Here is a 14,174-nt window from a genome sequence, read left to right on the forward strand (position 1 = left end):
CCCACCAGTAGTGTGCGAGGTCTCCACTTCTGTATATCCTTGTCAACACTTGATGTCTTTTTTTTTTTTTTTTTCTTAAATCCTAACCATCCTAATGGGTATGAGGTATCTCCTGGTGGTTCTGGTTTTTATTTCTTTGATAACTTATGATATGGAACACTTTTTATGTTTAAAGACCATTGGTATATCTACTTTGGAGAAATGTCTATATGTCTGTCCTTAAGCCAGTACCACACTGTTTTAATTACTTTAATTGTGTAGTAAGTTTTGAAATTAGGGAAATGTGAATCTTTCAACTTTGTTTAGTCTTTTCTCCCCCCTCCCAAGAGTATTTTGGCTATTCTGGGTCCCTTAAATTTCCATCTGTATTGTAGTATCCAGTTGTCGGTTTCTTCAAAAAAGGCAGCTGAAATTATGGCAGGGTTTATGTTGAATTTGTAGATCAGTTTGGGGCATATTGCCCACATGACAATATGGCTTTTGATTCATTACTATGGGATGTCTTTCCATTTATTTAGATCTTTAATTTGTTTCAGTAATGTTTTGCAGTTTTCAATGTACAAGTCTTATACTTCTGTTGTTAAATTTATTCATGTGTTTTATCCTTTTTGATGCCCTTATAAATGGAATTGTTGATTTCATTTTTGGATTATTCATTGCTAGTATATAGAAATAGTATATAGAAATAGAATTAACTTCTGTATATTGATATTATGTCCTGCAATCTTGTTAAATTCATTCATTCTGTTGAGTTTTTAAAATTATTTTATTAACATATAATGTTAATATTATATGTTAATATATATATAATATGTAATTGTATTATATTATATATTATATGTATTATATATTATATGTAATATAATATGTAATAATATAATGTGTAATATTATATGTAATATTATATGTAATTATTATATTACATATAATAATATATAATATACATATAATAATATTATTTTCCCAGGTGTACAGGTCTGTGAACTGTCAGGCTTACACACTTCATAGCACTCACCATAGCCCATACCCTCCCCAGTGCCCATAACCCAACTACCCTATCCCTACCGCCAGCAAGCCTCAGTTTGTTTTGTGAGATTTGAGTCTCTTATGGTATGTCTTCCTCTCATCCTGTCTTGTTTCATTTTATTCCTTCCCTACTTCCTATAATCCCCCACCCTGCCTCTCAAATTTCTCATATCAGAGAGATCATATGATAGTTGTCTTTCTCTGATTGACTTATTTCACTCAGCATAATACCCTCTAGTTCCATCCACGTGGTCGCAAATGGCAAGATTTCATTTCTTTTGGTGGCTGCATAATATTCCATGGTATATATATACCACCTGTTCTTTATCCATTCATCTGTTGATGGACATCTAGGTTCTTTCCATAGTTTGGCTACTGTGGACATTGCTGCTATAAACATTGGGGTGCAGGTGCCCCTTCAGATCACTACATTTGTATCTTTAGGGTAAATACCCAGTAGTGTAATTTATGGGTTGTAGGGCAGCTCTATATTCAACTTTTTGAGGAAACTTCATGCAGTTTTCCAGAGTGGCTGCCCCAGTTTGCATTCCCACCAACAGTGTAAAAGGATTCCTCTTTCTCTGCATCCTCATCAACATCTGTCATTTCCTGACTTGTTAATTGTAGCCCTCCTGACTGGTGTGAGGTGGTATCTCACTGTGGTTTTGATTTGTATTTCCTTGATGCCGAGTGATGTGGAGCACTTTTTCATGTATGTGTTGGCCATCTGGATGTCTTTGCAGAAATGTTTGTTCATGTCCTCTGCCCATTTCTTGATTGGATTATTTGTTCTTTGGGTGTTGATTTTCATAAATTCTTTACAGACTTTGGATACTAGCTCTTTATCTGATATGTCATTTGTGAGTATCTTTTCCCATTCTGTCAGTTGTTTTTTGGTTTTGTTGACTGTTTCCTTTGCTGTGCAAATTCTTTTGATCTTGACAAAGTCCCAATAGTTCATTTTTGCCCTTGCTTCCCTTACCTTTGATGATGTTTCTAGGAAGAAGTTGCTGCAGCTGAGGTTGGTGCCTATGTTCTCCTCAAGGATTTTGATGGATTCGTTTCTCACATTGAGGTCTTTCATCCATTTTAAGTCTATTTTTGTGTGTGGTGTAAGGAAATGGTCCAGTTTCATTTTTTGGTATGTGGCTGAATTTTCCCAACACCATTTGTTGAAGAGGCTGTCTTTTTTCCATCGGACACTCTTTCCTGCTTTGTCGAAGATTAGTTGACCATAGATTTGAGGGTCCATTTCTGGGCTCTCTATTCTGTTCTATTGATCTCTGTGTCCATTTTTGTGCCAGTACCATACTGGCACATGATGATGACAGCTTTGTAATAGAGCTTGAAGTCGGAAATTGTGATGCCACCAACTTTAGCTTTTTCAGTATTCTTCTGGCTATTCGGGGTCTTTTCATTCTGATGGTTTTTAATGGATTCCATAGAATTTTCTGTATAGCAGGTCATATAATTTGCAAAATAGACATTTTTTTTTAAAAAAGAACTTATTTTATTGGACTTGGTTAACATCTTTTTTCATGGCCCTCTGTAACTGTTTCAGACTTTCATCACCATAGTGAAGTCTTCTTCCCAGCAGCTGTCCTCTCGGATCTCAGCAGCTGATCTTCTAGAATGACAAAAAGGCGGAGAGATAAATAACATTGTATGCGAGGGAAATCTCAAACATTTTCCCACTACCAGAACCTCAACTTCAAGTCAAGGAGAAGATGAAAAAATAAAAAGTTTATCTTTTGTAGCTTATTTAAAGAAAAAAAAAGTCTATGTTAGTGAGATCTTTTTAAAAGAAATTATTATTGCTTTTATTAATAGTGAGATTTTGGGGCATCTGGGTGCCTCATTCAGTTTGGCAACCAACTCTTGGTTATGGTTCAGGTCATGATCTGAGAGTCAAGGGTTTGAAACCCATGTCTGTCCATCTCGGTGCTCAGTAGAGTGTCGGCCTGAGATTCTTTCCCCTCCCTCCACTCCTTCCCCCACTTGTTTTTTTTGTTTCTCTCTCTCTTAGATAGATAGATAGATAGATAGATAAAATCTTAAAAAAAAAAAAAAAACCTTTTGGTTTGGGGTTTTTGTCATAACCAGACATGGATCCTGCTTAGGATACTTAGAGAAGTGGGCCAGTAAGATCAGAATCATTAATTTGATAGCTGTGCTAGGCAGCTTGTAATGATGTTCATCATTCAGCTGTTCATCCATCAGCTGTCATGAGGCAGGGGTGAAAGGTAAATTGAGCTTATGAAGCCTTGGACATCAGTGGAAATGGAACTCAGTGTGTCAGACTGGAAGAGGGTCAGTCATGTTCCCTTGGTTTAGGAAGGATAGGCAGGGTTGGGCCATATGGTCTTGCAAATTGTGTGTTGAACAACTTCAGGGGGTGCAGTTCACATAGACTAAAGTGTACGATTATGCTCAGTGGTCTTGTGATTACATATCATCAGAATTCGAAGCCTTTTAGATTTGCTGGTAGAGAATTCAGTTTTGAATATTCATTTATATTCTACAACTCAACTTAGAGTCTCAGTTTTTGGTTTGGCTTCATCCCACTCTTGCCATTTCTTGGCTATTTTGTTGTTTTGGTATTTTCAGCAAGTGTTAAAGGGAGTTGTTAAAGATAAATTGATACTTAATTGAGCTTTTCTCCTTGATAATTTATCAACATAATTTAAAAAGAAAACTTCAGTAGAACTTGTTTCCTTCGATATAAATATATCCAGCTACCTCAGTTGTGTGTCAGAAAACAAAGTATATGATTTTCTTTTCTTCTTTTTTTTTAAGATTTTATTTATTTGACAGAGATCACAAGTAGGCAGAGAGGCAGGCAGAGAGAGAGGAGGAAACAGGCTCCCCGCTGAGCAGAGAGCCTGATGCGGGGCTCGATCCCAGGACCCTAAGATCATGACCTGAGCCAAAGGCAGAGGCTTTAACCCACTGAGCCACCCAGGTGCCCCTATGATTTTCTTTTAGAATTCTAGGATATTAAATTGAGTGGCTTTTTAGAAACTACCCTTTGATCTGAACTTCCTTAACACATACCCCCCACATCACTTTCAATGTTTTATTGGCCATTCTCCACTTAAGGAAATTAGTTCATGGGATCTTACTTTGTTTTAAAGCTACCAATAATCAATTTTGACATATTTTCTGTCAAAGTTATTTTTGTTGGACTAAAATCTGCCCCCTTGCTATCATTCCCCCCCTACGCAACCCCCACCCCCTGTTATGCCCTCTCTTCGGTTTATGCTTAAGACTTTATAGAGTAGATCTCCTAATTTTTCAAAGTAAAAATCCTTCTGTTAGGTAAAGATGTTTATCACATCTCCACCTAAACCTTTTTTGGTTATACAACTTAGACCATATTCCTGATACATTCCCCAGATATTTCATTATCCTGATTGACGAAATGGAATGTATCAAGAGGAACTCAAGGCCCCTCTTAAAGTGCATCACAGGGAACTGAATATAATTTTGCAGGTGTGATAGCACTACAAGGTACAATGGAATTAGGATCTGCCAAGTCAGGACTTACGTAATGTAGTTAAGACTCTAGGCTTTGGAGTCAAAGAAACTGAAGTTTAAATTCCGGACCTGCTACTTACTAGCTTTGTGCAGAAGTTACTTGAATGTGCTTAATTTCCTCATGCATAAAATAAAGGAGCTCCTCTAGCCTGTGAATTTCACGAGGGCAGGAACTGTATTTGTTTTGCTTTGCTTACCATCAGTTATCCAGTTCTTAGAACAGTGCCTGTAGACAGACTATAGTGTGTGCTCATTAAATATGCATTGAATGAATGTGGGAAAGGATGATGTCACATAGAACTGGTAGTATTAAAAGCACTTAGCACAATGCCTAGAACTTAGCATTTGCTCATTTTTAAAATGCTTTTTAAGCAACCATATTATACCTTCTATTGAACCCCATTCAACTAAAAGTCCAAGATTCTTTACACTCCAGATCATACTTTCTCAGTTTGATCTTTTCAACCTCAGTCATATTATTATATTTGGTGTTAGCTTTGCTGTTGTGAATTTCCTTCCTTTCTTCTGTCTTGTGGAGCTCTTGTATCTTCATTGTATCTCCCAAATGTTACCATTTCTCAGTCCTCCCACTCTCCCCACTGGCTTTATAGGATTAATGAATGATAGTCTCACCTGTGAAATCTTTCTGAAATTTCTGCCCACAGTTTTGATATCTGATTTCATTGCTCAAGTAGAAGGCTGTTAACATGGACTGGGTCTGTAGCTTTGGAGTTCTGTAACCAAATATTGGTGGCTTTTTCTTTGTTATATGAATACTTGCAGGGATGCGTCCTAAATAATTTCAACAGGCAAATTCTAGCACTAAAAGGTGCAAAAGCTAATGAAAACCATTCAGTAACTGACAATGCGTAATTCCAGCTAATGTGGGAAGAGTGACTTTGCTGTGTTTTTACATGGCTGCAGCAATTTGAGTAGCTGCATAGAATCCTCCTTTATTATTGGTTCTGCACACTGAGTTTTCAGAAATTGAAGAATCCATGGCTTACTGTTTCCAGTATAAAAATCAAATGATTTAATATGAGTCCTATTTCTTTCTCCTTTCTTTCATTTATTTAAAAAAACAACAACTTCATTCTATAATCAAGATATCCTGTTTCTGTATCCTTTCTATACAACTGAGAATGTTAATCAAGGTCTCAAATTGTATCATAGCAAAAGTATGTTGCTTGGCAACAGAAGGGAAGATATAATGTTTTCAGATTTTAAAAATAATCCAGGGTTTTATTATTCATTTATTATTAAAATGATTTCATTATTCATGGAAAAATAGCCTGGAGGAACAAGAAAATGGACCATGATACTGATATTTTTTTCTTGCATTTGTCTCCCAATAAATTTTTTTTAATCAAAGATTATATTTATTTATTTGACAGAGAGAGAGAGATCACAAGTAGGCAGAGAGGCAGGCAGAGAGAGGGGGAAGCGGGCTCACTGCTGAGCCATATGTGGGGCTCGATCCCAGGACCCTGAAATCATGACCTGAGCCGAAGGCAGAGTCTTAACCCACTGAGCCACCCAGGCACCCCTCCCAAGAAATGTTATAAGCAGAAGTTGCTTTTTGGGGCGCCTGGGTGGCTCAGTGGGTTAAGCCGCTGCCTTCGGCTCAGGTCATGATCTCAGGGTCCTGGGATCAAGTCCCGCATCGGGCTCTCTGCTCAGCAGGGAGCCTGCTTCCTCCTCTCTCTCTCTGCCTGCCTCTCTGCCTACTTGTAATCTCTCTCTGTCAAATAAATAAATAAAATCTTAAAAAAAAAAAAAAGAAATTGCTTTTTGTCCATTTGAGCCATGTAGATACTCTGGCTGAGACTGGCTCCTGGTTTGAAGATTTGCCCAGCCTGCTCCTTATAGACAGAGGTCTAACCTGTGTTGCCTGTGTGAGTTCAAGGACCCTGGAGGCCGTTTTCAGAACTAACCCCCATCCCCATTCTGTGGGCTTAATGATGTTTGTTGCTGGTCTGATTACACCTTTTGAAATGTGCTTACCTTGATTTTAAGAATTGTGAAAGACTCACTGTTGTGCACACTAGAGCTTTCCTATTTCAGAATCCTGGAAATGACTGAATTGCTGAGGAACGGAGATGCTTTTTTCCAAGGACATGGCACAGAGCAGAGTTGAGGACTAAAGTTCCCCCATTGAGCATCAAGGAGTAACTGTGTAAGGAAGAACTTCCTTTGTGAAGCCAGCCAGTCCAATGTTACTTTCTGACTCTTCTATTTAAAAGCTCTGGGATATGAACACAATTGTTAACATCTCTGTACCCTAATTTCCTTCTCCATGAACTGAGGATAATAATAGTACATATCATTATACGGTTGTTCTCAGAATTAAATAAGCACACTATTTGGCATGCAGTAAGTATGCAATAATACTGGTTTTATTAATACTAGGTATTAAAAGACAAGAACATAAAAGCTTACGCGTTACCCTCTTTTTCCTTCTGCTTCTTTACTTGTACTGCTCTTGATCGTATTAAGATGCAAAATTAAGTTGGGAGAAGTTTTTATATACCTTCTAAACTTTATATTCTTTGGATAGTAATATGCTTAAATAATGAACATTCACATTAAGGCTTTGTGGTTGCACAGTTGAAATAAAGGGACTGGATACCTATGATGACTGCAAAGCTTTTAAAGACCTTCAACTTCTTCCTGGCCAAGAGTCTCTTTGTTATGCAAAACCAAGCCAAAGACAGGCTTTTCTCATCTTAGACAAGGATAGCTATGACATGGGTACTTCTACCAGCAGAATTAGGACCTTTCGCCATCCTCCCTGTTTGGAAATTTTTTGGGTTTTTTGAATGTACCCAAAGTTTCATTTGTCCATTTCATATCCCATGTGTGAATGTGTGTATATGTGTGTGTTCCTGTATTTGCTTATAAGGAACTTAATCCTACCTGATCAAGACATAGACCCGTGTCTGTGAATGTCTGTACTATTTCACAGCTGTTTTATTTCCTTCTTTTGACTGGCTGAGGTTTTTGAACATGTGTAATGTTTTCTCTAGTTTTTTAGTAGAGGAACTGGAAGTATTTTTTCAGGTAAGATTAACATTGTCCCCAGTAATCATGCCAAGCACTGTGGGTCAGTGATTGCCAGTCATCTGAGATCCTATTTTGCAAAGTTTTGTAAAAACTTGGATATTGGTGGGAAGCCCGGAGTTTAGAGGAGGGGAAAAAGGAAGAGCGAGAAAAAGGAGTAGCACATTCGCTATCTTAGACCTCTGATTTTTGCTCAAGGTGTCTTTTGTTTTGTTTTTAAAGATACAAGAATCAAGTTGAAGCACAGTTATAAACAGTCTAATCTGTAAGTCTAGATTTTTCTTCTAAATGAAACGTGAAAAGGTGATCAATTTTTCAGAACGGTATTTGGGACAAATTCAGCTTAAAGAGCCTACATGGTCTTTGTGGTTATTTCTGAAGCAAAGATGAATCAGTCTCAACAAAGGGGTTTTCACTGGGCAATCAATAGGACTTTGACCTTGAGCTAACATTGCTTTAGCACTAGCAAGATGTACATGAATTTGGACTCTGATACTATACTAGGAAAATTTGTTTCCAAATTGTCAGAATTTTGGTGAGGTCAATACAGCTCTTAATGTTGTCTGTAAAATTATGCTTGAGTAAGTATTGCTGGGCCATTTTTTTTTTTTTTAATACCAGACAGTGTCATTTTCAGAATCAGCTAGTAAAATTTAGCCAGATATAGGCAATATCGAGCCTAGCATATCCCACATTCTGCCCTCTGTAGCTCATGGTTGGTTTCATTTTCTGTGTTTCATACATTTTCTTGAGGCTGGATGAAATTTGCACAATTACTTAGACTAATTGAACTAAATAAACTCTTCTCTGCTTATGATATTAGGAACTCATGACTGACCATTTAGGAACATAGACTTACCCTAGGGATAGATACCTAGGGCAGATGATGTAATTCCTGGACACCGACAGTAAAAGTACAAGCGGTTGTTCTTTTTCCGTGCTCCCTACTCTCTTAATTAGTCATTGAAAAACCTCATAAAAGAAGTAATGACTCATTCATTTTATAGGCAATCCCATGAGTTCATATTTATTTTCCTGCTATTAGAAATACTGCTGCTAAACTGTGAAGTCTAGATGATTTTCCAGTGGTTTTAAGCTTGATGCTGGAAATGAGATGTTAAAAGCATAAATGGAACCCTCTTCCTCTGCTTCTCCTGTGGCCGCTCCCTATTCACATGCAGGTCTCAGTCCGCCAGAGCACCCAGTGGAGAGAAACCACTTTGCTTCTGGCTCTGGTTTACTTTTTTCAAAGCAGTAATCCCATTTGAAAATTTCTTGCACATTTGTTTATTTTTTTCTCGTCTATTTTCTTCTCATCTACTCAGATGTGAGCTCCATAAGTGGAGAGACCTCAGCTATCACTCAGCGCTTGCTTCTTGCTGCCTGCACATCCCCCCTCCCGCCCACTGCCCCTGCTCCCCAGGACTGGCCTTCTGAGAGGGCATGGTAGCTGCTGCTGCTGGGTGGAGGATTATTGGAGGAAATAAAAGAGTAAGAACGAACTGTTCCTGGTTCAGATAGTGCTTTTGTCATATTCTTTAGCTCCTGAAAGTCATTAGATGATTAAGTGAAATGCAAAGCATGCTATCTTGCCTAGGCATCTGGCTGTGTTTTTTCTTACACTTGGGTTCTTGGTCTTCCTCTTCTTCATGACCTCTCCGTGTTGGAGGCTGCTCTTCTAGATACCTCCCTTTCTTACCTACGAATTTAGATGATTTCATCTGGTCCCATGGATTTAAATACTAAATACAGAGGACTCCCCAATCTGTTTCCAGAGCAATGACTTCTCTGCAGGATTCAGATTCTGATATATAAATACCTTTTGAGCATTCTCACTAGGATATGTAAGTGTCAGAACTCTGGATTTCTTCTCCAAAGCTGCTTCTCCCTTGGAAATGGCACCAGTTGCTCATATTAAAAATTTACTGCTTGCATTTGATATCTTGCATTTCTTTACCCTCCACATCCAGTCCATAGAGTCTGCCCAAATAGATAGATTAAAAAATGTTTTATATATGAAATGGAGATACATATATGTAAGGGTACACATTTGCGATAGTTGTTTCCCCCACAGACTATGGTTGTTTAGTGCCCTGTCTCCTCGTCTGCAATGTGACTGAAACCTCATGAGAGCTAAATTATTTGCTGAGTGAATGAATACACAATTATACCGGTCTGTGATTTGGAAGGCATTAAGAATGACTGCTGTCAGGAAAACAGTGGATATGTGGTTCAGGATTTGTCTTTTGTGCTATTGTATGACCAAGGCCTTTTGTGTGGTGCAAATATAGACATCTCAGAAATGGGGCCACAGAAGAAGAAAGGTCTGCGTGTGGGCTAAGAAGGGGAAGCCAAGAGCAGCCTGTCCAGCTTCTGGTAAACCGAGGCTGCTAATGGTTGGTGTGGATTGATAGTACTCTCCTGGGCTGGAGAGGAAACTGAGGCTCTGCTGAGTTCAGTCACTAGGCAGATGACACAGCTGGTGACTGAGAGGCCAGGCCTCAAGCCCCATCTTTCCCACTACAGAGCTATAATGCTAAAACTACACAGCTTTCTTGTCTCCTCTTTTTGAAACCCAGCAGAGGGAATACATATTGAACATTTGTGTTGGGGAATCCTGGCACGTTCTAAAGCAAGAGTCAGCCAACTTTTTCTGTAAAAAAGTAGATGGTAAATATTTAGGCTGGGTTTCTGGGCCAATAGGTCTCTGTCATAACTACTCAGCTCTGCTCCTGTGGTGCCAAAGAAACCATCAGCAAGACGTAAACAAAAGGATGTGGTGGGGTTCCAATCCAATTTTATTTATGGACACTAAAATTTGAATTTTAGATAATTTCATAATTTCATGTGTCACAAAGTATGTTGCAAGAACTTCCTGTTGAATAATGAAAAACTCCTTCTTTGCTTCTGGGCCATACAAAAACAGGTGGTAGGCTGGATTCAGCCCAGGGTCATTGTTGGGTGACCCCTGCTCTAAGGGACGTTATCAGAGTTTTCAAGTGTTGTCTTTGAGAATCTAAGAATGGCCTTCACGATGACCTCTGACTTAAAACGACTGTAAACTCCTCGAGGGAAGGCCCTTGGGATATGCTACTCACCATGATTTTTGTTGTTTGTTTTTTTACCAATGCTTGTTTGAGTTCAGCTCATTTTGTTAAGCCCTGTTTTGCACACTGCAAGGAAAAAAGATCCTCCTTACATTTTACATCAAAAGAAAGGGGAAAATCATAAAAGAGATTAGGCAGTTGATGCATAATCTAATGGGAAATGTACTGAGGGCTGGATTATTTTTCAGTTATTATTTTCACACTTATGTGCAAGATCTTGGATAAAATTTACTCTGAAGATTTGGTGGCAGAGCACCTGAAAACTGCTCTCTCCACTGAAATGCTGGCTAGAGCATCTTTCCTTGGCTGCTCATACCTACCACTGCTTGAAGGGTATCTGTCCTATACGCAACACTGTAGCATGGGTATTGTTTGATCTGGTCCTTTTTTATTTCCAAATGCTTTCTTCCCAGCCTAAGCACATTAAAATGAGAAAGTCTGCTTCCTGCTTTTTAAGAAAAGGCAGTTTGTGGAGTTCATTTAACTCAAATGTGCGCATGAGTTCCTTCTTTCATTCGGGAGCTTTCTCCTTTCCCTCCTTACCTCTAGGTGCTTCTCTCCTGACATCTCAATCTGCCATCTATCGTGGTTTTTAGATATGGTGCTGGCTTTGTTTCTGTCACCTCACTGGGCTTTGGAAGGGCAGGGTCTTTCTTTTCTGTCCTTGTGAGCTGAGCAGCTCTTAACATGGCTGTCTGGCCCTGGCTGGGACCTCATTAAATAGCTCTTGTGTTGGACTGACCCCCGTCTGAACTCGCTCAACCTTTCTTTTCTAGTACTGCTTTTATCAATTCGCAAATAAATCTACAATTATTTTTCTGATTTTTAAAAAGAATTAAACCTCCATGGGGGACACCTGGGTGGCCCAGCCCGTTAAGCATCTAACTCTTGATTTTGGCTCAGGTCATGTGATCTTGGGGTCTTGAGATGGAGCCCTGCATTGGGCTCTGCTCAGTGGGGTGTCTGCTTCTCTCTCTCTCTCTCTCTCACCCTCTGCCCCTCCCTCTCCACTCGTAAGCAGGTGCCCGCTCTTTCTCTCTCATCACCCCCCTTTCTAAAATAAATAAAATCTTTACAAAAATATTAGACCTCCATGGATTTTCATTTTGTCTTGGGTTTCATGCTTATTCCCATCTGGGTTCTTTGGGGACTTCTCAGTGTTTCCTCAGACTTGCCTGCTTCCCTTCCATCAGCCTTCATTTATCATCCACTTTTTTCTTCTCTCCATGTTTCATTTCCCTTTGAAATATACATGTCCTCTGGAGCCAGCTGAGACCTTAAAGATATTCAGAATTGATCTAATCTTTCTAACCCCTTAATTATGTATTCTTCTTCCTCCACCTGAGTATTTACACATTCTTTCCTTGTGCTGCCTGTTGGCTGACTTAGGGAAGACACTATGGTTTAATTATTTGATGAATAATAATTACCACATTATGAAAGGTTGACCAGTTTTTATCATCTCTGCAGATAGAAATAGCTTAGTAAATGTTCCCATATACCAGTAAACCTGGGCATAAATGAGTTGATCTCAGGTTGTGAAAAACTGTTGACTAAAATCAGAAACAAGTCAAAACAGATGTAAGGTTTTGGGGTCATTAATTTCCATTAAATTTCCTGGAGATCTATGTGCAAGCTAAAAATATATTCATTGGATTTATATGAAATGCCATCTTCCGTGATGTGTGGTGTGATAGGAGAAAAATATAAAGCTAAATACTGATGATGACTCCTAATCTACAAACTTACCTAAATAAAGATGTGAATAACCTCATTACTTGGAATAGTGAATAGAGTAGACACAGGGAGTTTTCTCTATACATTCCTTCTGCAATTTCTTGTCAAGGTCCACTTACTGTAGAACCAACCAGACCCTTGATGAAATAACTGTCGTTAGATGTATTTTGAAAAATAATGCTGTGGGAGGCTTATTTGATACTGGTTTTTACATATGCATGAAAAAAGGTAAATTAGGGAATAGACAGAACTAATCAGGGTGGCTTAGTTGGTTAAGCATCTGCCTTTAGCTCAGGTCATGATTGCCGGGTCCTGGGATTGAGCTCCATATCGGGTTCCCTGCTCAGTGGGGAGTCTGCTGCTCCCTCTGCCTCTGCCCACTGTTCTCCCCACTTGTACTCCATTTCTCCACCAAATAAATAAATAAATAAATAAATAATAAATCTTAAAAAAAAGAAAGAACCAATCAATGAGAGAATCAGAATACATAAGATGCTACAAAGAGATGAGGTTTTCTCCTCGAAATTAGTATTGATCTATAAGATGTTTCTTGAGCAAATGTGTGTTGTGCACCTAATTTGAACACAGCCATTGACATCATATATGATTCAAGTCTCTTGAAGAATGGTCCGTCTAGCAGAGGAGAGAGAACGAGGGTCAAAATCAAATGAAAGTCCATACAGGTGGTACTAAAAAGCTCTAATAAGTAAGAGAGGCTGCCTGTTTTAGCCAAGTGGTATGAGAAGTCCTTGTGGAAGAGGTGTGTTTGGGATCCCCTTTGAAAAGAGATGGGGTGGTGAAGAGAGGGGGTTAGTAGGAGAGCACGCCTTCTGGAGGGGAAGTTGCAAGCAAGAGCCAAAAAGGAAGAGCTGCAAGGCAGTAAGATGCTTATTTGGGGTTCAAGGCTTACTGCTGAAAATACAGGTATAGAGTTTGAATACTAGTGGGTATAATAATAACAACAACAACAGGACAGTAACTCACTTCCAGGGTCACGTAGGCACTGAGAGTACTGCAGGAAAAGTCCGCGTGCAGTCAGTCCCTGGTGCCTAGCGTGCACTCTCTGGCAGGTATTAGGAGGAGGGTAGGGAGCTGCTGTCTGTCTGAGCAGAAAAGTGGCACAGTCCTGTGCCTGATGGAATGGGGAGGGGAGGGCCTTGTGGGCCTCCTGGGAGACCAGGAGAGGTGAGGAGGTGTCTGCTGGGCCTGACTTCGAGAGTCCCTTTCTGGTCTTGACCTCTCGGTTGAGTTGGAAGTCAGGCGCAGGCGGTAATGAGAGAGGAGGTGAGGAGAGCTTGTGTTGTCCAGATGAGAGAGGAAGAGCAGCAAGCTCCTGGAGGCTTGAGGAGGTGGGACCTCACGCATCTTAATATGTTAGGAGAAATTTGACTTCATGTTTTCTTTTTATTTATTTATTTATTTATTTTTAAGATTTTATTTATTTATTTGACAGAGATCACAAGTAGGCAGAGAGTCAGGCAGAGAGAGGAGGAAGCAGGCTCCCCGCTGAGCAGAGAGCCCGATGCGGGACTCAATCCCAGGACCCTGAGATCATGACCTGAGCCGAAGGCAGCGGCTTAACCCACTGAGCCACCCAGGCGTCCATGACTTCATGTTTTCTTAATTCTCTACTCACATTCTACATATTCTCTTTCATGGTCGAAAACCGTCCTTCACGGTATCAGGACAAGGGGTGACGACCTGGGG

General features: G+C 39.5%; 1 protein-coding gene across 7 annotated transcripts in view; it reads left to right on the top strand.

Moving 5' to 3' along the window:
• The window catches only part of CCDC85A (coiled-coil domain containing 85A), a 200,230-nt gene that overhangs the window by 42,609 nt on the left and 143,447 nt on the right, over positions 1-14,174 (top strand). The gene's annotated exons all lie outside the window — the stretch shown is intronic.

This window comes from Neovison vison, chromosome 8, assembly GCF_020171115.1.
Source record: "Neovison vison isolate M4711 chromosome 8, ASM_NN_V1, whole genome shotgun sequence".
NCBI classification, from domain to species: Eukaryota; Metazoa; Chordata; class Mammalia; order Carnivora; family Mustelidae; genus Neogale; species Neogale vison.